General features: G+C 38.0%; 1 long non-coding RNA gene across 2 annotated transcripts; it reads right to left on the bottom strand.

The window, feature by feature from the left end:
* Window positions 1-20,204: 20,204 nt before the first annotated feature.
* Window positions 20,205-22,793, bottom strand: LOC121967140. Of its 2 annotated transcripts, none has more exons than XR_006107656.1 (2): window positions 22,008-22,793; window positions 20,205-20,523 (listed from the first exon to the last, which is right to left on the bottom strand). It is a non-coding gene; the product is annotated as an uncharacterized LOC121967140 (long non-coding RNA). The 2 variants fall into 2 exon arrangements; XR_006107655.1 differs by having other exon boundaries at window positions 22,020-22,793.
* Window positions 22,794-27,372: the final 4,579 nt, after the last annotated feature.

Raw genomic sequence — 27,372 nt, 5'->3', positions numbered from 1 at the left:
GGATAACTACATTTAACATAAATGCAGACATTTGACCAATGTGATTCTTATTTCAAAATATAAATGTTCATACAAAAAGCTAGGCTTTTAGTATACATCCTAACACTAACCATTTTTATAAGAGTCATATTCCTTCGTTCCGCAGCACCATTCTGTTGGGGTGTACCAGGTGCAAATAATTTGGATTGAATCCCAGCCTCTGATGAGTAACTCCTAAATTCTTCTAAGAGGCACTCTCCACCACGATCAGACTGTAGTGTCTTGATACTTTTATCATGACGTTTCTCCACTTTAGCCTTGTACTCTTTAAACTTATCAAAACATTCAGACTTGCAGCGCATCAAGTAAATGTACTCATATCTCGAATAGTCATCTATAAAAGAAACAAAATATTCGAAACCACCTCTCGCCTGCATAGTCATAGGTCCACACAAATCAGAATAAACCAATTCCAACACTTCTTTGGCTCTATACCCCTTTGCCTTAAAAGGTCTCTTGGTCATTTTTCCTTCCAAGCAAGATTCGTAGGTTGGAAAGTTTTCCACCACCAATGAACCCAAAGGTCCATTGGCTATTAGCCTTTGAATCCTACTTAAGTTAATATGACCAAGCCTTAGATGCCAAAGATATGTTTGGTTCATTTTCGAAGGTTGCTTTCTCTTATTAGAATTAGAAGATGTGTTATTAATTTCCATTTGTTGTGTCGTAGGAGTTATTGGATTTAGAGTGTACAAATTATCAACCAACGTACCAGAACAGATAACCACCCGATTTTTCTTGATAATTACTTTGTCATCAAAAGAAACAGAATATCCATCCATAAATAATTTAGAAATTGAAATCAAGTTCTTTCTAAAAGATGGTACGTAAAGATAATTTCTCAAAATCAAAGTTTTATTCCTATCGAAAGATAATAAAATATCTCCCACTGCAACAGGCGCCACTCTCGTAGTATTGCCCATGTAGATGGTGATTTCTCCTTCATGTAGTCGTCGGATTTCCTGGAACCCCTGCAATGAATTGCAGACATGATCAGTGGCTCCCGTATCTACACACCAGGTATCGGTAGATAATACCACTAAACATGTTTTGACAACTAATGAATAAGATACACCTTCATTGTTCTTGTTTATGCGAGGACAGTTCGTCAAATGAGCCATCATCTTGGGGATATGATCCCTTACGAGTGTCCCCTAAGTCATGGTGGTCGTCATTAAGTTTCTCATGGCCTCTTGCCTGGCAGCCCAATTCTGGTGTCCGAAGAGTTCCTTCAGATTGAGCATCATGTCATAGGCAATGGGTAAGGCTTGATGCTGATGTTGCAGCACATTTGACATAGAAGTCAAAATGTAACACCGCGCCATCTCATCTGCCTTGACCCATTTCCTATGTCTCTCTATCTCCTCTTCACTAGAATCCTTATCAGACATGCTAGGATAGACCTCAAGAAGTACGAACTTATATTCTTCAACAGTTAAGACAATGCCCAAGTTGCGTTTCCAATCAATATAATTTGGACCAGTAAGTTTGTTTTCTTTTAAAATAACAGTAAGAGGATTGAAAGCCATTTTGAAATCCTGAGAATCACAAAATAAAATATTTGGTCAAAACTTTAGAATTTAAAAAAAAATATTGATTCCTCGAACAATATAATTTAAATTCACCAACACCTCATGTAAAGCCCGAAAAATTCCTGAATTTATTTTAGAATTATTCTATGATTTTTCTGGAGTTTTTAGATATTTTTCCGGAATTTTCCGAGTAGCGGAAAATGCAAAAATAATTGGAACCGTAAAATAGCTTAGGCGGGAATCGAACCCGAGACCTATGGTTTACGGATAAGTTTAGTAACCGGTGAACCCAGCAGGGCCGTGCTGAAAGGAAAGGGGAATAATTTAATTTATATTAGAGTTGGGCCTAGTTACCCACTTAATATAAATATTAACTTAAGTTGGGATTTGGTTTATTTTTGGGTTCGGCATTTTCTCTCCTCACCGAAGCCTCCTCTCCCTCTCCCGTTTCTTTCTCTCGGCGCAACAAACAAAGCAAAGGAGACCTAGGGTTCCTTCCCTAGGATCGTGTGTTCACTTTCCGGCGACAACACCAACACGAAGTCGGTTCTTCTCCGCGAGAGGAACGCGAGGACGTAAGCGGTTCGTCGAACGGAACAGTTTCCAGAAAACCTAACGGATAGAATCGTAAGAAAACCTTGCGATTGAGGTAAGAAACCCCTCACCTGCAGTATAATTTCTCTCGCTTGTTAGTTTTGGCGTTAGTTCAGTAGTTTTACAGTTTTCAGTTTTAGGGTGTGCCTTTAGTGCACACCAAGCATTCAGTAGAATGCCCAGTTCAGAAGGATGCACCAGTAGGCGTCCTAACAGCATGTAAAATGTATTAGAAACATTTTATTCAGTTTATTATTAGTTATTACAGTTATATGGATCAGATATCCATTGGGTGGGCTCCCACAGTAGCCTCTAGGTTCAGATAACCTAGAACAGCAAAGTAAAATAAAACAGTATTCAGTATTTTACTTTTTATTCAGTTGGCACTGTACTTGGATCAGATATTCATGGGCTGGACTCCCACAGTCGTCCCTAGGTTCAGATAACCTAGTAACCCTGCTGGATTCGGAACTTGCAATCCCGGGTCTCGTAGGGATGCGCGCACAGTAAGTATAGTTGCCAGGGCCCAGCAGCATGTTTAGTATTTTCATCTATTATATGTATAGTTTTCAAATTTGAAACCAGTGATGAGAACACTAGTTTAGCTTTCAGTTCAGTTCAGGTTCAGTTTACCTGATTTGAGTTCATGTACAGATTTAGATATATGCATGACTAGTTCAGTTTCATGTTCAGTTTATATGTTATGTCATGCTTTGTATGATACTATGCCATGCCATGCTTGCATATTCAGTATGTTTTTCAAACAGCATGATTTAAAATCATATTTGCATCGTATGCATGATTTAGTGAGGTAGATGGTTTCTTACTAAGCCTTAAGCTTACAGATACTATGTTTCCTTATACTGCAGATAAAGGTAAAGGAAAGATGGACTAGCAGAGGAGGCTGAAGGACAATGCAGATCAAGATGTGTGTGTGTGGAACTGGAATGAAAGGTCTTAGGGATCTAATAAGCTTTAATTATGCATTTGAACTCTTTAGTAATTTCAATTCAGCATATGAACTTTAGTATTTCCATGTTTAACATGAGTTAACGAACCATGCTTTAGATTATGCTTAGAATGTTAGATATATGATGTTAGAATGTTAGTATTTGCATGCTAGAGTGTTTTCATGTATCTAGAACTTGTGTATGCAATTTTTGGCACGAATCAGTGCTGGAAATCAGAAACTCTGATTTCGGTTCAGACTTTCAGAACCTGGATCGGTCAGCAGACCGATCCAGTGCCATACCTCTTCCTGGATCGGTCAGCCGACCGATCCAGATGGATACAGTAGCTACTGTATCTCCCAGGATCGGTCAGCCGACCGTTCCATCCACGAACAGAGAGTTCGGGACGAAATCTGCAGTCACTGATCGGTCGGCCGACCGATCAGTGAGCCACTGATCGGTCTCACCGACCGATCAGTGAGCAGCTGGATCGGTCGGCAGACCGATCCAGCCAGTGTTCGCGTGGGTGTCAGTAGATCGTTCCACGGACCGATCCAAAGCTCCAGTTTCACCTCCCCAGCATAGCTATGAATATCTAGAAGGTAGTTGGATATGAAATCTCACTCCTACAGAGTTAACAGAGGCAACTATAATAGTTTAGTAAAATTTTATTTTACCCAGTTTCCGCACAGTACACCCCAGTAGCGTCAGTAGTTAATGTAGCGATCCGGCTCACAACTTAGTACCCAGGAGTTGGGTCGTTACACCTCAATACACCATAAATTTCGTATGCTACGATAATGTGGACGTATACTAATTCAAGCATTTGTAAGAGGAGGTTTTACCCATTAATTTTATTATCTTGTCAACCTAACTTTATGACAAATAAAATTAATAGTTGGTTTGTCTTCGGTCACACAAATAATAGCAGTGACTCCGTTGGGGAGGAGACTATTAAATGTGCCTAAGTGTATACCATTACTTGATACTTAGTCCATTAATTAGAATTGTGCCCCTTCAAATGGAGAAGATCACACAAACCTAAATAATTTCCTATAATCATCCATAGAGGAAGTTTGATCTAGTGATCCGTAAACAAGCTCATCCGATGTGGAGGAAGACACTCAAAGCCAACGCGCAAGTTTGAATGCATCACTTACAAACCAGTAATGGAGACCGTGAAATTTATTTAAATAATTCCTCCCCCACTTATTTAAAATTGAGGAATTTTATCATGCACTCACATCACACATGCACACAAGCACACAAACACAACATATAAAGGCAATAAATATCAAAATAAATTTCCAACTATTATGGCCTCATCCATCGCTATCCTCCGTATGCCCACCAACCTTAGCCACCGCCAACCCTAGCCAAGTGAGGAGGAGAAAACCTAGCCGCCAACCCTAGGGTTTATGTCGTCGCGTCTATCTTGCTTCCTTCTTCGCCACGCCTCCGGTCCTCAAGGTAGCACCATGCACAGTAAACCACAACAATAATAAATAAATAAATTACATTTATCGATCCTATATTCCACGAACGAATGCACATGTAATCTAGATCAAACAAAATGTAAAATAAACTAATACAGCTCCGGCTATATTTAATAATTACAATCATGCACACACAAAATACCCTCGACATGCCCGAGGGTTCAAATCACATACAAACACAATAGGTCATAATAGTTGGAACTAGGATGCCTGCAACCATAGAGTTAATCTATTTTGCATATCCTACAATTATTCTACCTAAATTATATATGAATAGTGCATAATTTAACCGAAAACCGAACACACAGAACCAAAAAACATGCTTTGATACTAATTGTTGGCGCTAGAAATTCCGTTCTGTTTAAATCCCCTATACAAAAATTTTGTACGAGCACAGAACCTTTCCTAGCAACCCCCATGCTCGATCAAACATGTGTTTGATCAATCAAGCAAGATCTTGATTGATCAAAGCGCACCTTGATCGAAGCACAAGATCGCTGGCCTCTTGTGTTGGTATTCAAATTGATATCCAAAATTGACACGAATAAAACAAAACAATTACGTAGCGGAATTAAAGAACTAGTTATATCTTTCACTACAAGAAAAAAGCTAATAGACAACGCTTTTAAAGCGTTGTCTTTATGCCTGAAAAAGCGTTGTTAAAGGCACTGTTGTTAAAAGTCTGCTCAACGACAACGCTTTTAAAGCGTTGGCGTTTGTAGCAAAGACAACGCTTTTGCAACGTTTTAAAAGCGTTGTGTATTTTTTCAAAAACATTATTATTGCAACGCTTTAAAAGCGTTGTTGTTTTTGGCAAAGACAACACTTGTGCAACGCTTTAAAAGCGTTGTCTTTTTAAAATAAAAAAAAAAAAAATCTATTTACAAAATTATTTTTTTATATTTACAAAACTATTAATTTTCTTTTACAATGTCCAAATTTGAATTTGACATATAAAATAGCATTAATTTGCTCAGCTAATGATTTCAAACTCGTACCAAACAATAGAATTCAACTACAAAGTATTAGTATTTACAGGAAAATTCAATTATACACAAAGACTAAATATTTCTGTTTCAAAGTAATTAGTGACATTCAAATTTAAAATAAAAAAAGCACAAAATAACTAGCCGGCCTCGAAGATAACGATCTGCATGTTTACTTCTACTAGATATATTGATCAAAATGGATTAACGACTTGAGAGTGGGATAAAACACCTACCACTGTGTATCTGTCATAGAAAATAATACCATCAATATTATGCAAAAGAAATTTTCGGTGGTACTAACTGAAAATAAAGGTCACAGTTCACACCATACAATAATTTTTAAGAGAAAAAGAATTAAGCATAAAATAACGGGGAATAGAGCAAACGAAAAATACATGTGCTACTTTGTTTCCGCCATGGAAATATAGCAAAAAGAATAGCATAATTGGAGATGCTAGGGAAACCACTGTGAGACCTAAATACATAAGTAGAGATACAATGAAAAAAGAACAACATATATTTCATTTGAGTTCTTACACATGAACTAAAGTCGAAATCAGCATATGTTCTGATTTCTTTGGTTTGCAGAACTTGTAGCTTTATCAAACACAATTTGACTTGAAATTTTCCAGTAGCAAATGTAGTTTTCCGGTGTACTAAACTATACATATAAAATATGGCTTTGATTCCAGAGTGCAAAGAAAGGATTTAAAAATTTAACATGTCAACATGAAGGTAGCAAAAAACCATTTTTGAACCAGTAAACATGGTATTTTCTACAAGATATTGAAGCCGACTCTTGGATATTACCTGCCCTTTGATCGAGCATCTAGAAGTTGATGAGTGCGCGTACCTCTATTTGTGTGTGGACAGTTGAGGAATGAACTGTGACTGTCTTTGAACACATGAAACATCATTGGTAAACGTTGCATTCTTGGACGTGCGGGGGTGTGCGCGTACCTCTATTTTTCCTTCCTAAAGATACTAATATTTGTTTTCTATCTACAGAACTGTTATCTGAAGACAAATTAGTTCACATTAGTGGCAATCATAAACTAACAGTTACTTTTCTATTAATAGGTATCTTAATTTAGCTATGCATCTAAAGTTCCTTTAATAAATGAAACATCATACGAATGTATAAGACATGTATGCAACAATTAAATATATACAAATCTATGGGTTTAGCATGTTAATCTCCAACTTATAGGACCAAAAAGGGCCATATGAGAAGTTATTCCCAGTGATGTTAACAATAACAATACAGACGAAGAATAAATGGAGATGCAAGTTCAGTTTCAAATTGAAAGAAAGACTCAATCTGTCACTGTGGCTACCAATAAAGATTTGAAAATGGAATTAGGAACTACATAGTAAATTCACCTACCTTGGAGATCTAGGAATGGATCCACCGATTGAAGTACAAACCGAAGTGATTGGCAACAACTGCAGATCCCAATCTTTATCGAGCATCGGATGCTTGGATAAGAACTTCATGTATGTTTCATATGTTGCCGACCATTCCATCAACCATAACCTCCCATGGTAGACTTCCAACAATGAACACAGTTTTCACCTCTTCTTGAGCTGTTATGGATCTTTTTGTCCAACTGTTTTCCTAATGGTTCTCAAGTAATGACTGCGCTCAAGTAATAAGTACTGCACAGGTGCTAGATGAGCCATTGATAATGATAACTTCAATTTTGTTGGTTTCATTCTATTATTAATTCTCTTGTTTGTAGTAAATAGAGATTTTTTTTCCTCTTGTTTTTTTGTGTTTTTTGCTAGACTATTTCCTTTGTTTCTTAGGTGCGTTATTTATGCTCCATTCATGTTGCAATGTTTGAAATGATTTCATTTCCTTGTCAGAGCTGAAATGCAGCATTTAACCACTGTAGAGCTCTTAAGTAGTAACAAATTGGATGCCCAAATAAAAAGTTGTGGTAGATTCAATAACAAACATCTTAATTTTTGTATAAAAAAAAAAAGAAACCAAAATTAACCCTAAGCAAAATCAAACAATGTATAGTCTCTGAAATGTAGCCTAGAAATCAAATAATTCAAACATAACAAGGACAAAATTTCTTAAGAAAATTTCAGTGGGATTAGAAATCATGTTCTGGAGCTTCTTGTTACGAATGGTTGTCTATTGGAACTCTACAAGGCTGTACATGCTTGCGGTTCAACTTATTTTTCAGATTCAAGACTAGGAAACTGATCAATATCATGACCCGCAATTGCCTGAAATGTACTGTGCAATCCGATAGCAAATTCATCTGACTGTGTTCCTCCACTTTTGAAATAATCAGCCATCTGTGAGATTATATAGTTCGTTAATGTGACATTATAAGCCAACAATAGCATACTGTCATTTCTATAGTTGACCTACAGCTGAAATTTATATATCTTTGCAAGTCTAGATTATTTAACTATTCAACAAAGTTCTTACACATGAAGAAAAACTAATTTAGTTATTTTAAGATATGCCCTAGGTCTTCTAGCGTGCACTTTTTGCAGAGACGTAATTTTATCACACACCTTCATTCAGCACACAGAAGACTGATAGCAACAAAGAATCAGTAGCCAAAAATAGATACATTAATGAGCCTATCCAAATGGCAAACATGTCAGATTTACCAACTATTTGGGTGAGCACTTTTATCATGTAAAACAGTTCTCGATCTAATGTTAAACAAATAGAACAATTGTTTTTAGCATCTCTAACACCCTGCTGCTGGGCAACGTCAATAACAAAAGCTTTTTTTTTGAATAAAAACCTTCCACTTAAGCTGACAATGATCGAGCAAGAATCATAATCCTTGAAAAAAATTGATGAGCGTTTGACATCGTTTTCAATCTGAATTAACCACTTGGACTATACATGTAGATTAACATGAAAAAGGGTATGTCAAAGACCAGTTAAGAAATCAACCTTAATATCAAAGCGGCGAATTCAAATTAAACCAACCGTAACCAAGAAGCATCGAATTTATGGAATTCTAGAGAACGAAATTTTAGAAAAATGCAGATCCAATAGGGCTCAACGTCCGCACGGCTTATCTCGGAGTTCGGGGGTATCCTTGGGGGTGCCGATCGTGTTGACTAGGCACTCGAAATTGCGAACCGACGTGGTGATCTGGAACAGCCCCGCGGTGATCGCCTGCGACTGATCCTGCCGCCCATTGATAAGATCCCTCTGCCCGGCGAGCGGTCGCCCTGCTTCCAGATCCTGGAAGCTCATCCCTCTCTCCCTCGACTTCAATAATCACGGGGAGAAGGGAAGCGAGGACGATCAACGAGAAGGGGGGAAACCCTAATTTTGACCGCTCAAAATTAGCGGAAGTCCTCAAAGGGCGATTCTGACTCTCTATCCGATGCATATCAAAGAGCTGAAGGCTAAGTTGGCAGAGGCGGATCCAGTAGCACCGGAGGACGAGAAAAAGGTGATTGCGGCGACGGATGAACCACCTGCGGAATCCCTGTGGAAAAGAATCGGTCGGAGACTGAGCGCAGAAGAAGAGCCCGGAGGCAGGAGGAGAGGGAGGGGAAGAGGTAGGTGCGGTGGGATCGATCTGTCGTGGTCGATCGCCTCGGTACGGGATCTGCCGCTTAAGAGAAGGAGTTGGATGGAGAAGGCCGGCGTGAGATTTAGACGAGAACTAGGGCGTGAGAGGAGGAGTTGGGAGAAGGGTTCGGGAGGGTGGGCGAGTGAAATTATGGTTTTCTGCTCCTTATTTGATCCAACGGTTTATATTAATCTAGATTTAGATGAGGATTTGACAATAGACAACGTTTTTTACGAAGCGTTGTCTTTGACCCGTAAAAATCATTAATAGACAACGGTTTTTAGAAAAGCGTTGTCTATTAATAAGAAAATAATGAAATAGACAACGCTTTTCACTAAAAGCGTTGTTAAAAAAATAGACAACGTTTTTTTATAAAAAGCGTTGTCGTTTAAATGTTGTAGAATCCTAATTTTCTTATAGTGTTTCTTCATAGCTAAAGACCTCTTGATCTTCTTCCATATTCCTCTTCTCTTCTTGGACGTCGTGTGGGCGACGATCTACCAAGACAACACCACCCTCTTTTCTTCTCTTCCAAAACCATCGGCTATAAAAGAGTCGCTAGGATGGGGCACCTTCTAATCTTCTTCCTTCTCTTCTTCTTCCTCTTCTTCCTCTTCTTGCTTTGCTTACTCTTCTTCCCTTTCTTCAAGCCGCCGCCCATAAGTGGATGGGAAGGGGTGTCAACCACCAAGTGAGAAGGGGTCGTCGGCCACCAAGGGAGAAAGGGGGGCGCGGTCACCAAAGAGGAGGGAATAAGGGCGTCGACCCTAAGCAAGGAGAAGGAGAGGGAAACGGGGGAGGAGAATAGGTTTGTGCCGCCGGCCCTAGGAGGAGGAGAGGGGCGGCAACCACAAGGAGAGAAGGTATTACGGAGAATAAGAAAGTTAGGTCTTAGGGGTCACATCCTACTCCTTTTTATAGACTTGTCGTCGATTATAAGGAAAGAAAAATTAACAAAATTTTGTTTAGAAAAAATCTAAACAAATTATGTTAAAACAAACCAAGTTAAATGAAACTAAACTATGTTAAGTTAAATCAAACCAAGTTAAGTTAAACCAAACTAAGTCAAGTCAAACCAAACCAATTTAAACCAAATCCAGTTATGGATGGGTGGAAGCGAGGCTTTATATATAGAGGCTACAACAGGGACCTAGAGGAGGAATTGGTTTTGGCCTCCTGATGGACTTGAGCTTCTTGTGTTCGACCCGAACACCCAACTCAAGTTCATCAATCATAACCCATACCGCTAAAGGGTCATTATTGAACTACCGCACTAATCACATATTACAATATGGGCTCCTACTTATCATGAGTGTGTTAACCTCCCTATGTTTAAGATATCATATGCCCGTTAATTAAATAAGTTATTGACAACTTATTTAATTAACATCTGACTCCAAGAGTAGTACCACTCAACTTTATTATCATGTCGGACTAAGTCCATCTACAGGGTTTACATGATAATCCTTATGAGCTCCTCAAGGGGACATCATCAACCTAAATAAATAGGACACAGTTTTCCTTTACAATCAACAACACACCATATAAATGGTACTATCTCCCAACTTATCGGGCGTATTTATTTAACGAATAAATTTCACCCATTGATAAGTTAAAGAAATAAATACTAAGTATATGTATTTGTTATTATATCGAGATTAAGAGTATGCACATACATAATAATAGAGGTTCTGTTCTTTATATAATCAGTATAAATCGAACAACCTCAAATGATCCTGCTCAATACACACATAGTGTACTAGTGTAATTATACAGTCAAGACAAACTAATACCAAATTATACTGCAACCGTTCTAATGATTTGTCCCTATCCATCTTGGTTGTGAGCTACTATTTATAATTTATAAGGAACCGATAATCATGATCTTCTGTGTTACACCACACATCATGTTATCTATAATATAAATTAAATGGACAACTGCATCAATGTATATATAAATATAAAATGTAGACGTTTGACCAAAGTGATACTCATTTCAAAATATCTCAAAAACAGATGTTCATACAAAAAGCTAGGCTTATAGTATACATCCCAACATCTATATGCGCGAGAACACTTTACCATAGATAACTCGTTGGCAGCCTAGCGTATAACAACCACTATCGACTGGCTTTGACCTCAACCCATAATGGGAGAGAACCCTGGTTGATAGGATATATACAAGTTCAGATGTATAACAATCACTGTCAACTGACTCTGACTATAGGGGAGCAATGGTCATCAAACTATCTCATACCATATTAGAACAATGGTCATCAAACTAGTTTATACAATAAGGGAGCAACAGTTGTCAAACTAGCTTAAACCGCAAGGGAGCAATGACCGTCAAACTAGCTCAAACGACAAGGGAGAAATGGTTGTTAAACTAGCTCATACCACAAAGGAGCAATAGTTGTCATCATGCATATAGTTCAATGATGAACATGATGTAAGTAAACCTGATTCATCAATGCATCCACTCAGTCAACATATGTACAATATAATTAACATGATCCTCCAATAGTACACACCAGACACGTGTGTGTTAGGACCCTTAGTGACCGGCTAGAGGTGGGGGGGGGGGGGGGGGGGGGAAATACTTGCATAGATAAAATAAGAAATAAATTGAAAAGACAGAGACACAGAGAATTTTACTTGATTACAATCGGGGAGGTTGTTAATCCAAGGAATAATGTCTTGCTAATTTCTCCTTCAAACAGAGAAGTCTCTTTACAGTAATGAAGCACAGAAACACGAAGCTAAAACAGACAAAGAAGCGTGTACAAGTGTTGCTTGAATAATTCTTGTTGTTGTTAACTTCTGGGAGCAGGGCTGCTTATATAGCCCTGCTTGGGGCGCCTGGAAGGGTTCCAGGTGCTTGGAGTGGGATAGAACTCTATCCCCGATGTAACGGTCAAAGGCCATGTTGAAACTGATAAAACTTGGGTTCTAGGCATCCGGAATGGTTCCGAGCGCCCTGGAATAGTTTCAGGCGCTCGAATTTTGTTGACTTTCTCTCCGGGCCTCCAGCTTCGGTCCGGATCTCCCGCTCCAGCTCCACTCGCTTGGGTGATTTCGGCCATCCAGAATAGGCCTCACCCGAATCTAACTTCCGGCCTTCTCGAGCAAGTTTCCACTCCGGTTTCTCTTCCCTCGGAAATGTCGCACACCTCCTTCTCATCCGCTCGTGTACTCTTCCGCAACACCTTGTCCCTTAGGCTCACCGAGCCCGTCGACTCTCTCCCGTGCCGTCCTTCTCACTAGCTGCGTCTTTTGCTCGATATTCTGTGCTCTTAAGTTCTTGCACACTTAAACACAAGGTTAAACATAACAGGACCTAACCCAACTTGTTTGATCATATCAAAATAACCTTGGGGTACCAACAGTGTGCACACATAATACGGGTATAATCAACAAGATACCTCTAGTGATACACACCAGGTATTTATGAATACTAAATATAGGTATAATCAACTTGATTCCTCCAATAGTACACACCAGATAGATGAACACACACCACAACATAGGTTTAATTGACATAATACATCCAATAATACACACCCGACACATATACACACACAATCGTAGGTATAATCAACATGATACCTCTAACAATACACACTAGACATGTGTGAACACTCAACATAAGTGCATTCAACAAGATACCTCCAATAGTACACACCAGACACGTATACATACATAATAACACATGTTTTATCGATAAGATACCTCCAATAATACACACCAACCACACGTACACACATGACAAAGACGTGTACACTCACATCATAGATATAATCATCAAGATACTTCTAACTAAACATGCTAGACACGTGTGCAAATAATAACAAAGGTATAATCGACAAGATATCTCCAATACTACACACCAGACTCACGTGCACACACAACATAGATATAATTAACATAACACCTTTAATAGCACTCACCCAACATGTATAAACATATATCCCAAGTATAATCAACATAATACCTTCAATAAAACATAATAGACATGTGTTCATATACAAAATATATATAATTGACAAGATACTCCAAATAGACCTCACCCAACACGTATGCACCCACTACACATAAATATCTAGAAACATGATCTATCAATCACATATACCTATATGTATGAAAAGATCCAAGATGTGACTACGAACAAGATATACAATAAGTAACAACACCTATATATGTGTGCACACTAACATATGTATAATTAGCAGGATGACTCATACAGTACACACCATATATGTGTGTACACTACAGAATAAGAATATCAAATAGTGAGACTGTATAGATAATACAGAGATCATCTTAAAGATCAAGTATATAAGTATCAAATACAGATAAAGTACGAGTGGAGTCAAGATAAAGCAACCTAATCTATCAAATAACCCATGCACTAAGTTTAAAAAACTATATCGGCCAAGGAAGAAATAACCACCTTTTTCGTAGATCATTATAAACAATGCCCACATCAAGATGTTTGTCTCGTAACAAAGTCTTGTATCAGATAACATATATCTACACTTAGATCTAATGTACATTGGATAACACAAAAAAACCCCAAACCTGATTAGAAACACTAAAGTCTCATAATTACCTTAACCTTAATTCTATACCCAAATTCATCCAATAATCTCATCATTAATTCCAATCTAATTCATTCCCCTAATTAAATTAGTGTTAACCAAAATTTATCCTAATACTAACGAAATATGATAATGATAACTAGTAGCTAAACTGCAGGTGATGCATGACCGGAGAAAATGGCCATAGCTCTAGATCGTTGGTAAACAGTACCAAAGGAGCACTATAGAGTGATGGTTAGAGCTACAATGATTAGCAAGCATCAAATCTTAACATTTTAATATAGAGAATGGAAACTAGGTCTTCAGTATTCGAATACGTGGCATGTCTTACATCAATCCAGTGCAAGCGAACTCCTCTCCATGACCAAATCTTCTAGTCACCTAGTGATTGGTCGATGATAGAGAGGAAGAGGGCAAGGCAGTGCTTATCCAGGCTAGAGCACGAAAGAGGTGGTGCTCGTGTCGCAGGGGTGACGATGGTGATCGGAGACTAAGAGATCGGGAGAAGAGGGCAGGCATTGATGAGTTGGGCTCGGGCAACAAGGGAGAGAATCGGGAGATGTCACACGGGGGTCAGCCCCACAACTTCCTGCTCGTGGTCGAAGAGGAGCCGATGGCACACAGGAGTCTGACGATTGAGCGAGGCAATGGCGGATCAAGAGCTAGGGCACAACGTCGGTGTTGCTTAGCTAAAGAAATTCAGAAAAGGGCTAGTATCCGTTCCCGTCGAGGCCGCATCCGGTGTTGGAGGCTGTGTAGGCTATGCCGGAAGTTCAACCATTCGTTGTTGTTAGAGTCGACTCTTGACATTGGCGTGCAAGGGGAAGGGGATCGAGAGAGGACAACAGAGAAGGGAGATTAGTGAAGAAGGAATTGAAAATGGAAAGGGAAAGATAAGATATAAAACCTAGGTTTAAATAGGAAAGGTTTATTAATCCAATCAACTCCCAACTTAATTGAGTTATCTAAACTTCTTTTGCCTATCCCAATAGATTCATACCCCTTAAATGAGTCATATGAGCTCCAATTAAATCTTGAAAAAATTCTAAATTTTTTTAAAAATTCTGATAAGGTTATTTCTCCAATAACACTTATTATTTAATTATTATTTGAGTGTCATATTTTACATTCTCCCCCACTAATAAAAATTTGGTCCCTAAATTTATTGCTCACACTCAGGGATTCTCATCTAATGGTAATAACTAAGTAGCATACCCATTTACTACTCCATCCTAGTATCATCAACAAATCTCCAACCATAAAGGATTAAAGTTCCCTCATGAAACCACGTAATGATCTTCCTTCAAGCAGATTATGATACTTTGTACGCCATGAGCTCACCATGCTTTAGCTACTCCCATATTGTTGCCTAACCAATTGTGGATAAATCAACTAACTCTAAAATTAATAACACACCTAATGTCGGTATAGTGCACTCAAATTGCCCATCTATCTAAGGTTGGAAAACTATACTAAAACAGAGCTCGATGCTCTTGACCTACTGTAAACTTTGCCAAAACCATAATGTGAATCACAGATTTCTATTTAGTATGATATTAGAGGTACACCATGAAGTCTAAAGATGCTATTCAATCCAAAGAATCTATCCTACAGATCGGTATAAAGTGAGCAGATTTGGTTACCCGGTCATCGATTACCTAAATCACATCATGTTCTCTCTATGTCCTAGCTAATCCCACAACAAAGTCCAAAGGGTCACCTAACCTCTTGACTGAGAGTGTACCCATTAAGAGGATATCTCCACAACTCTCATAATCGTGATCGTAAATTCCCCCGATAGATGCCAACAAAAGGTTGGACACTCTGGTTTGACATATAGACTTCAAGACCCTATAAAAATAATCATGTAGTGAAGGTCTTTAGCTACTTAATGAAGACAATGCTAGTTAAATCATCTAACCATTGCCTTATAACCGATCGTACTATGATTGCTCTACTTAAGGTTCGGGAACCTCTAGTGAGGAGCAATAGAAAAGTAGGCAAAGAAATACAAGCTCTCCATAGCATCTCAAAATCGACATTAGATGATGCTTTACCTCTCGAAGATCATTTTCTATACCTTAACACTAAGCAATGTCATGATCTCTCAAGTGATAAGTAAATAACTTTGTCTTCTCCACATCATTGTAGGTGGTCATATATCCCAATACACCATTGAGGATATCTAACCATATCCAATCGATCCCTTAGTCAGAATCTCCCATAGAATAGCGTTAGGTGAGTCCACTAACCATCTCCTTATTAACCATTATGCCTTGATTCCTCCTTCTTCAGGTTCAAGAACACCTGCATGAGCTATACAAAAAGATGTAGAGAAATTCTATCTCTCTAGAGTATCTTGAGATCATCAACAGGAGATGCTTTATTTCCCCGAAAGTCATCTTTTGCATTTTCCACCAAGTAACGATCTAATCTCATAGATGGTATTAGCTAAATTGGCCTTTCTTACATCTGTATAAGTCCTATAATCGAATGTGCCTTTTGGGTTATATAACCAGGCACGAGGAACCTAAGGATCAGAATCTCCATGAAATAGAGTAAGTCGGTTCCTCTACTAACCGAACTAATAAAAGTAAATTGGTTCTCTGCTAACTAAACCAATAAGAGTACATAGGTCCTCTATTGCTCAAGTAAACAAGGCTAAATCGGTCCTCTACCACCAAGCCAACAATGGTATACAGGCCCTATCTTCCACCCAGTAGGTAATAGACGAGGTTGGTATAACTAGCGGTATTCCTTGAGATTGTAAACTTTGATCTCCAATAAGTTGTTGATGGGCTCCACCCCTGTGTCCCAACTCCGTATTAGTCGATGTCATAGAAAATTCTACATTCACTACATCAGGTTTGAGTCCCAAAGTGTCAACTAGTTGCGCCTGTGGTCATCCTCGACCACAACTACAAATAAGGCTGACTCAATAAGTGTTACCATGCTAACACCAAGTCAATGGATACCTAAAAGATAGGAATAAAAATAGTTATACAATCCAACACAACTAAACAATGTTGTAATAACCACTAGAACATACCTTATTTTCCTATAGTTTGGAGATGTCCTACCATTGTCTAGTCCCAAAACTCAGAAAGTAACATCAAGAAAATAAATCACAAAATCCAAAACACAAAAAAAAATATGCCTCGTAAACCTGTGGCTTTGATACCAATAAATTATCTCGCCCCGAGGGTAAGGTTGTCCAACAAATAAAAAAAAAAGGCAGCACCTCCCTTCTAGTAGTGACAAATAAAATATGTATTCAATACCACAAGGCTACTCACAAGCTATTAACATTCCACACAGCTCGAACATACACAACCACGCAATTATATACATAGCCCACAAGGCTGGAATAAAAAGGACATAACCACGGAGTTGTATAATAAATACCTCACATGGCTGAAACAAAACTCAATGGAAAACATAATAAAAATCTAAAAACAATACAACATAATAAACTGACTACATGCTGGCATGACGTACACCACAATAAAACCAAAAAATGAATTAAAGTGACCATAAGGCTCAAAACCATAAACAAGACAACATAACATGATACTAAGTCTAAATACAAAATACAAATAATGCCGAATGAAATAGTAGTGAAAATCTAATCTTAGATGTGACATGGGATTGGCAGCAAGATTCCCTAACTGACTCCTCCATCATCTACCTATTACCTAGCGAAAGAAAAACTAGTACAAGGGGTGGTGAGTACAGATCACTCAATGGGTAATAAGAACATGGTAGTGCATGAACAAAAATATAAGGCAATCAAAGATGTACAGTCTCAGTAGGAAAATAAGGACATAATCATATATGACATGATAAACACATGTACCAGTACCAATCTATCACAAATGGTATAGCAATCAGTAAATTTCTCGGGATCAACAACAGACCTGCTCATAAACCATGGGCAATATATATAACAATATATCTCTATATGATAAAATAGTAATAGATCATCAAATATGAGAGCAATACTCCAATCCAAGAATACACTATATGTGGGAGCAACGCTGCACCACTAGCAATCTCTCATATGTGGGAGCAACACTCCATTACAAGCAATACAACATATGTGGGAGTAATGCTCTACCACAAGCAATACAAGATATGTGGGAGCAACGCTCCACCATAAGCAAATACAAATGACCAAGATATCTAGCTAGGGACTACGCGAGAATATTCTACCACAAATAACCTGTGGGTAGTTTAAAATGTCAAGGTCTCTGTCTCTACAAGAACACTCTACCATAGATAACCCGTGAGTAGACAAGATGTAGCTATCTAGCTACGAGCTACTTGAGAACAATTTACCATAGATAACCCGTGGGCAGCCTGAAATGTCAGGGTCCTTGTCTTCGTAAGAACACTCTACCACAGATAACCAGTGAGCAGACAGGATATAACTATCTAGCTATGTGCTGCATGAGAACACTCTACCACAGATAACCTATGGGTAACCTAAAGTGTCAGGATCCCTGTCGTGCGAGAACACTCTACCACAAATAACCCATGGGTAGGCAGGATGTAACTATCTAGCTAATGGATACATAAGAACACTTTACCATAGATTACCCGTGGGCAGCCTGAAATGTCAGGGTCCCTATCTACGTGAGAACACTCTACAAAAGATAACCCATGGGTAGACAGGATGTACCTATCTAGCTATAGGCTATGTGAGAATACTCTACCACAGATAACCTGTGGGCAGTCTAAAATGTCAGGATTCCTATCTGCACGACAACACTATACCACAAATAACCCATGGGCAGACAGATATAGTTATCTAGCTACAGGCTGCACGAGAACACTCTACTATAGATAACATGTGGAGAGCCTAGCGTATAAAACCACTGTCGACTGGCTCTAACCTCAACCCACAATGGGAGGGAGCCCTGGTCGATAGGATATATGCAAGTCTAGAAGTATAATAATCACTCTCAACTGGCTCTGACTATGAAGGAGTAATAGTCATCAAACTATTTCATACCACATGGGAGCAATGATCATCAAACTAGCTCATACCGCAAAGGAACAATGGTCGTCAAACTAGCTCATACCACAAACGAGCAATAGTCATCAGCATGCATATAGTGCAATGATGAATATGATGTAAGTAATCATCACACTGATACAATGATCATCAATGCAACCACTTCCTCAATATATGTACAATATAAACAACATGATCCTCCAATAGTACACACTAGACACATGTGCACACACAATATGGGTATAATCAACAAGATACCTCTAGTGATACACACCAGACTTGTGTGAATATTCAACATAGGAATAATCAACTAGATTCCTTCAATAGTACACACTAGACACATGTACACACACCACAACACAAGTTTAATCGACAAGATATCTCCAATAATATACACCTGACACATATACACACACAATCATAGGTATAATCAACATGATACCTCTAATAATATACACCAGACATGTGTGAACACTTAACATAAGTGTACTCAATAAGAGACCTCCAATAGTACACACCAAATATGTGTACACACACTATAACACATGTTTAATCAACAAAATACGTCTAATAATACACACCAACCTCACATATACACATGATAAACACGTGTACACTCACATCAGAGATATAATCATCAAGATACTTCCAACTAAACATGTTGGACAAGTGTGCACATAACAATAAAGGTATAATCGACAAGATATCTCCAATAATACACACCTGACTCATGTACACACACAACATAGGTATAATTTACATGACACCTTTAATAGTACTCACTCGATATGTATACACATACATCCTGAGTATAATCAACATAATACCTCCAATAAAATATAATGGGCATGTGTGCATACACAAAATAGATGTAATCGACTAAATACTCCCAATATACCTCATTCAACATGTATGCACACACTACACATAAATATCCAGAAATATGATCCATCAATCACATATAACTGTATGTATGAAAAGATCCAACATGTGACTACCAATAAGATATACAATAAGTAACAACACTTATACACATATGCACACTAACATATGCATAATCAGTATGATGACTCTTATAGTACACACCATGCACATGTGTACACTACAAAGTAAGAATATCAAACAGTGAGACTATATAGATAATACAGAGATCATCTCAAAGATGAAGTATATAAGTATCAAATATAGATAAAGTACGAGTGAAGTCATGGTAAAGCAACCTAATCCATCAAATAATTTATGCGCTGAGGTCAAAGTGTCACGCCCCAGAGGAGTCCCTGCCAGAGGAAAATTTGGCAACATCTCCCCTGTATCGGTAACAATCTGAAGCATTTATACATCCACAAGAATACATCAGTCCACACGGTTGGAATATATACACAACCACACAATTATATACTCAGCTTACTCGACTGAAACAAAATATCACAACCATGCAGTTATATATATTAAACAACCCACTCGGCTGTACTCAAAACACACAGTGGAAAAACTAAAACGAAAGATAGCCTATACAAACCAAAACAACAAAGACTACTAGTCGGCTAGGCTTATACAACACAACAAAACAATATCCGATACCACGTAGCAACACTCCAGAACCAAAACCGGAATATACAATGATAAATCCACCAAATACATAAACTAGACAAAACATAAATGAAACTGAAAACAGTCTTCGGATGTGACGTGTGACCGACAGACAGGATACTCCAAGCAACACAACATATCTATGCGCTAACCTGAAAACAATAGGAAAATAAGGGGTAGTGAGTATAACATACTCAGCGGATATCGACAAACATGCATAGTAAAATATAACTATCAGTAATAATCATGCGGTGCAGTTTCCCGAACAATAATAGGAAATGTGAACTGAAAAGGCTGAAGAAACTGTACTCACCAGGACCTCCTATCAGGATATAAGGGTCGTCAGACCAGACACAAACATGTCTCCTGTATGTATGTTAATCATATGCAACCACAAAAAATACAACATACAAAATGCAACAATCACAAATAATAAATATAATCCATGCATATAATGCAAATGACATGGTCACTCCTGATGCCAGTCAGCCATCTCGCACGCGATGGTGAGACCGAGTGGGTAGAGCTATGATAACTGTGCATTCTTCCATCACTACTCCTGAGTGATCAAGTGGACAGGATGTTGTAAGAATACACCTATCCACCTACCCCAAACATAGTGGGGGAGCCTAAGCTCTCATCTCCCTGTATCATGGTCAAGGGGAGGGATCCCTATCCACTACACGCTGCAGCCGTCGCTACCCATGAGCGGACCAGCAGAGTTTTGATAGAGTAAACTGCACACACCCTGCTTGATGTACCACTAACCCATGAGTGGTTGTGTGTGCAGATCATGTAACTAGTGATGTGCTTAACAACAATGGAGCCGACAATCACTCAGCATGCAATCATGCAAGATGGTGCATGATACTATAGTATGTAAATCCTGACACCTCCATAATATATACCAAAAGGTAAAGAAATACAACAAGGATCTAAGTATCATGAAATTAAGTACATATGTCAGATATGTCTAGTAACTAGTGTTGTACACAGTAAGACAATGTATGCCATTACTTATATGATCATAAGTACACATGGCAAGAACAAAAGAATATAAGTCTAAATGCATAACAGATAATAATAAACAAAGACATGCTATAGATATCAAGTAGTGACATACCAATGGTAACTAAAAACACAACCATTACTACTAGCTATAAATTACTACGCATATCATGATGACAATATCAAAAGAGATAAGTCAAAGGTACCCGCCTTTAATGTAGATCTGATAAACCAATCTCACATCGAGACGCTCGTCTCGAATCAACGTCTTGCAAATAATATGGTTAAGCTAATCACAAATATGAAAACTAGCTAAATCCAAAACCCAATCCTAGTTTGATTAGATAATCATGTTCAACTCCACCTAATGATCCAAATCCAATAAGATGATAAGTCCATCCTTAATCCAATTCCTCCTAAATCCAAACATAATCGACAATCTATTAATCAATCCATTATATCATCTCTTATCAAATACTTGATTAAGCATCAAGAACTATTTAACCAAATTAATTCCTTAATTCTCACTAATCAATCACTAATCAAATCTTCTCATAAATCCTTCAATTTTTCCAAACATAATCTACAAACCATCTACTAATCCAAACCAATATAGAAATGAAATCACCTCAAAACTCACTTAAATTTGGATGCATCATTGTTGATCCAAAGCCGAAGATGTTGGATGCCAAGAATTACAGTGGAAGTCGAGTGTAGTTGCTGCCTCTATCACAAATACCACAAATCAATGCTTGCTAGCTGAAACTCAACAAATTCTGAAATGCTACAGATCAGATCTGCAACCCACAACCTCTCGTGGGTGGAGAAAAGAGCAAGGTGGTTGCTCGCAAGGAGAAGGGCTCAACGTTGGCAGTGGCTGACCCTGGCTGTCAACTGCGCACGCTGGAGGGGATGGCGTCGAAGATGAAAACACACAGTGGTGATCAAAGTAGCGCAGATAGAGCACGAGAGGGGTAGAAAGGTGGAGCAAGATCAAGGCTGAGGGGAGCCCAGCGGCTTAACCCTAGTGACGACGATGGCGCAATGATGCTGACCGCATCTAGGGCAGAGAGGATCTGGTTGATTGCGCGGTGAAACAATGCCTCAACGTATTCGGGAGGTAGGAGAGGCAGTGGCGTGCTCTCCCACAACCAGCGGCTAGGTTGAAAAGAGCTCGACGCCGACGAGATCAAAGAAAGCCTCGCGGAGGTGATGAGGAGCAGAGAGGAAGAAAGGAGAAGGGAGATTGGGAGAGCAGCAGTGTGCAGCGGTCAGCGTCCGGTGTCAAGCCATGGTGGTGGACGACAGTGCGAGGAGGATGATCGGTGTCGTTGGGTGGCGATGAGAAGAGAGGAGATGGGTGGGGAGAAGAAACGATCGGGTGAAGAAAAGAGACATCGGCGCAGAGGAGAGGAATAACATTAGGAACTTAGGTTTAGATGATTTATACCTAGCTTAATTAAAACAATCAACTCCCAACTAAATGAGTATTCCAAGTAGACCTTTTCCCAAGCCTATAAATTTATCCTCTCAGAATACGTCATACGAGCTCCAAAAAATTTCAAAAAAATTTCCAAAATTTTTTAAAAATTCCGTTAAGGTTTTTCATCTATTAAACCTTATTATTTATTATTATTTTGGGTACCATATTTTACACAAAGAACTATAGAGGTCAAGGACAAAGTACCCACCTTTTTCATAGATCATTCTAAACAATGGCCACGTCAAGACACGCATCTCCTAACAAAGTCTTGTATCGCAGAATATATATCTACACTTAGATCTAATGTACATTGGATAACAGAAACAAACCCCAAACCTGATTAGAAACACTAATGTCTCACAATTACATTCACCTTACTTTTGATTACTCTAACTCATCCAAGAATCACATTATTAACCCTAATATAATTCATTCATGTAATCAGATTTGTATTAACCGGATTTTGATTATGCTGGAGGTTCGACCATTCGTAATTGTCAACATCGACGCTTAACAGTGATGCACAAGGGGAAGGGGATCAGGAGAGGAGAAGGTGTAACGCCCGCCCTCCCACTGCTTAAGGAGGGACGGGGTTACTTACTTACATACGTGCATACATATAAAATCATGGCAGCGGAAACAGTTATTTAATTTTTTTTCTACTCTAATCATCATGCTTATCATACTGAACATGTAGACTTACTAGTATTCATGCATACAATTTAATTAATACCAACTACTTGAAACATAATTCATGATATCATAAGCATACTAGCATGAAACATGAAGAACATAAGTGTATAACTATTCATACTAGTTAAAGTACTATCAAAGCATAAAGACAACACATGGTTCATATGCAAACTTAGAACATAAAACATAAAGCAATTTTTTTTTCTTCCACCGTGCCACTGCCACACACACTCTTGCCCTTCCTGATGCTCCTCTTAGTTTAGCCATTCCTTTCCTTTTTCTACAGTACAAGGAAACATAAAAACTATAAACCCATAGGCTTAGTAAGTCCCTTTCCTACTCACAAAAACCATGAATCATGCATGAACATAAAGTGGTAATACGTTCATTTGGTAAATCATAACATAACATGTGAGAGAATAACATAAAGTCATATCATATTATGTGAGAGCATAACAATAAGTCATATCATATCATGTGAGGGCATAAAATCATATCATAACATGTGAGAGCATAACTTAAAGTAGTAACATGATCATATATGCATCATAGACATATTTCAAGAGCATCTTTAAGAAGCATAAAGGAACACATATAACATGAACTTGTAGATGCAAGATGTTCTTTTGCAAACATGTATCATGAAATGAGTATATGCAAGATGTCATTTTTAAAACATATATCATATACATACTTAAACATAATCTCAACATGAGGGCTCGGCTTGTACCACATACATACATAAATGCGCGCATCCTAAATAGATCCAAGGTATCTAATTTTGAACCTACTAGGAACTAGGCCCGTTTCATAGACCATCGACCTAGGGGTAACTTAGGAGCCCATCCCTTTTACTAGGCCCGTTTCATAGACCATCGACCTAGGGGCGCTTGTGGAGCCCACCTTTGGTACAAGCCATATAATGTAAAATAGCATGTCATATCATGTCATATGATAACATATCATGTTCTTGTCATATCATAACATTTCATGTTCTTGTCATATCATGAAGAGTGCTCTTGATCCCAACTTAAGGGAAGCATCTCTTAGGCTTTTCATCTTACATAAGCCTTGCATAAACATAGCATGATGGCACCAAGTGCACATAACATATAGCATATCATAAAAACATAACATGATAACATGAAGTGCAGATTATATAGCATCTCATAAAAACATAACATGATAACATGAAGTGCACATATCAATTAACATGGTGACATAAAAATTCATATCATATCATAAGAGTTAACATCATGCATGATTAAGGTTTTGAAACTTCTTACAAGCCCTAAATCATGCTTGGCCGAAACATATAAACATACATCATAGATTTTCAAACAACATGGAGACATGAAATCAACTACCTAAGTCCTCATAATCATTAATCATAACATGTAAGACCTTAGGAACCCTAGGTAGCTTCTTAACCTCATTCTTCTTATCTTGGCCGAAACATGAAGGCATGTTTAAAATTTTCCTTTAATCAATTTAAAGTATGAAACTTTTGCAACCTACATAGCATAGCAAGTGAGTCCTTTGGTAACCATAAGTAAGGTTCTAACTCTAATATTCAACCTTGGCCGAAACCTCAAGGTGGTATTTCTAGGTTTTTCATGCAAAGCCATGGAAATTTAGCCTAACATTCCATAGGAAATCATATATCATGAGGAAGCATAAAACAAGTATAGTTTAGGTCTACAACTTTCCCTAAGCCTTTAATTCAACCTTGGCCGAAACCAAAGGTAAGGTTCTAGGTTTTGTTTACACAACATGTAGCATGAAAACTTAACTAACAACTTGTAATAGATCATGTATCATGATGGAGCATAAACATGCATGTTTAGGTTTCAAAACTTTGCTCTAAACCTTATGTTCATCCTTGGCCGAAACCTAAGGTAAGGTTCTAGGTTTTGTTTACACAACATGTAGCATGAAAACTTAACTAACAACATGTAATAGATCATGTATCAAGAAAGAGCATAAACAAGCATGTTTAGGTTTCAAGACTTTGCTCTAAACCTTATGGTCCATCTTGGCCGAAACCTAAGGTAATGTTCTAGGTTTTGTTTATACCACATGTAGCACGAAAACTTAACTAATAACATATAATAGATCATGTATCATGAAGGAGTTTAATCAAGCATGTTTAGATTTCAAAACCTTGCTCTAAACCTTATGTTCCATCTTGGCCGAAACCTAAGGTAAGGTTCTAGGTTTTGTTTACACAACATGTAGCATGAAAACTTAACTAACAATATGTAATAGATCATGTATCATGAAGGAGCATAAACAAGCATGTTCAGGTTTTAAAACTTTGCTCTAAACCTTTTGTTCCATCTTAGCCGAAACCTAAGGTAAGGTTCTAGGTTTTGTTTATACCACATGTAGCATGAAAACTTAGCTAACAACATGTAATAGATCATGTATCATGAAGGAGCATAAACAAATATGTTTAGGTTTCAAAACTTTGCTCTAAACCTTATGTTCCATCTTGGCCGAAACCTAAGGTAAGGTTCTAGGTTTTGTTTACACAACATGTAGCATGAAAACTTAACTAACAACATCTAATAGATCATGTATCATGAAGAAGCATAAACAAATATGTTTAGGTTTAAAAACTTTGCTCTAAACCTTATGTTCCATCTTGGCCGAAGGTAAGGTTCTAGGTTTTGTTTACACAACATGTAGCATGAAAACTTAACTAACAACATGTAATATATTATGTATCATGAATGAGCATAAACAAATATGTTTAGGTTTCAAAACTTTGCTCTAAACCTTATGTTCCATCTTGGCCGAAACCTAAGGTAATGTTCTAGGTTTTGTTTACACAACATGTAGCATGAAAACTTAACTAACAACATGTAATAGATCATGTATCATGAAGGAGCATAAACAAATATGTTTAGGTTTCAAAACTTTGCTCTAAACCTTTTATCTATTCTTGGCCGAAACCTAAAGGAGATGGTTCCAAACTTTTCAAGTAACATATGGCATGAAAACTTAAACTAACATCATATAGGAGATCATACATCATAAGAAATCATGAACAAGCATAGTTAGGTTTCAAAACTTTTCTCTAAATCTTTTATCTATTCTTGTCCGAAACCTAAAGGAGATGGTTCCAAACTTTTCAAGTAACATATGGCATGAAAACTTAAACTAACATCATATAGGATATCCTACATCATAAGAAATCATGAACAAGCATTGTTAGGTTTCCAAAACTTTTCTCTAAATCTATTCTTGGCCGAAAAATGCAAGGCAAGACCCTAGGTTTTTCAAGCAACCTTTAAGCATACGTAAGTTACTTGTACTGCAGGTGAGGGGAATACTTACATCTCTCGCTTGATTTACTAAGGGAGGTAACCTTGCTTTGTGAACTTTTCCTAGAGAGAAGCTCCTTTGCTTGGTTCGGCAATGGTGAGGAAGAAGAGGTTTGTTTGTTTTTGGTGGAGAGGAGGAGGGAGGAGGAAGAGAAGAAAATGAAATTTTCTCTTTCCTTTTCTCCTTTTATTCCAAATGAAAGGAAGAAGGAAAAATGAACTTTTCCTTCATTTTTCTTTTACTCATCCTACATGAAGGGAGGAAGTAAAACTCTCTTTTCATTGTAAGAAGAGGAGGGAAACTTGGACTTCTCCTTCTTAGTGAAGAGAGCCTTCACTTTCCTTACCTTTAACCATAATTTCCCTCTTTTCCTATCAGCAAACCCATGCTGGGGCTACTGGTTATAACATGGAACCACTTACTAAGAGGTCCAAGGTTCAATCCTTGGTCATGCCTCTTTTTGGTTCTTTTTATTATATATATATAT

Source organism: Zingiber officinale, chromosome 1B (assembly GCF_018446385.1).
Source record: "Zingiber officinale cultivar Zhangliang chromosome 1B, Zo_v1.1, whole genome shotgun sequence".
Lineage (NCBI taxonomy): Eukaryota > Viridiplantae > Streptophyta > Magnoliopsida > Zingiberales > Zingiberaceae > Zingiber > Zingiber officinale.
Note: the sequence above shows the minus strand (reverse complement) of the source record. Positions and strands in the feature narration are given on the sequence as shown.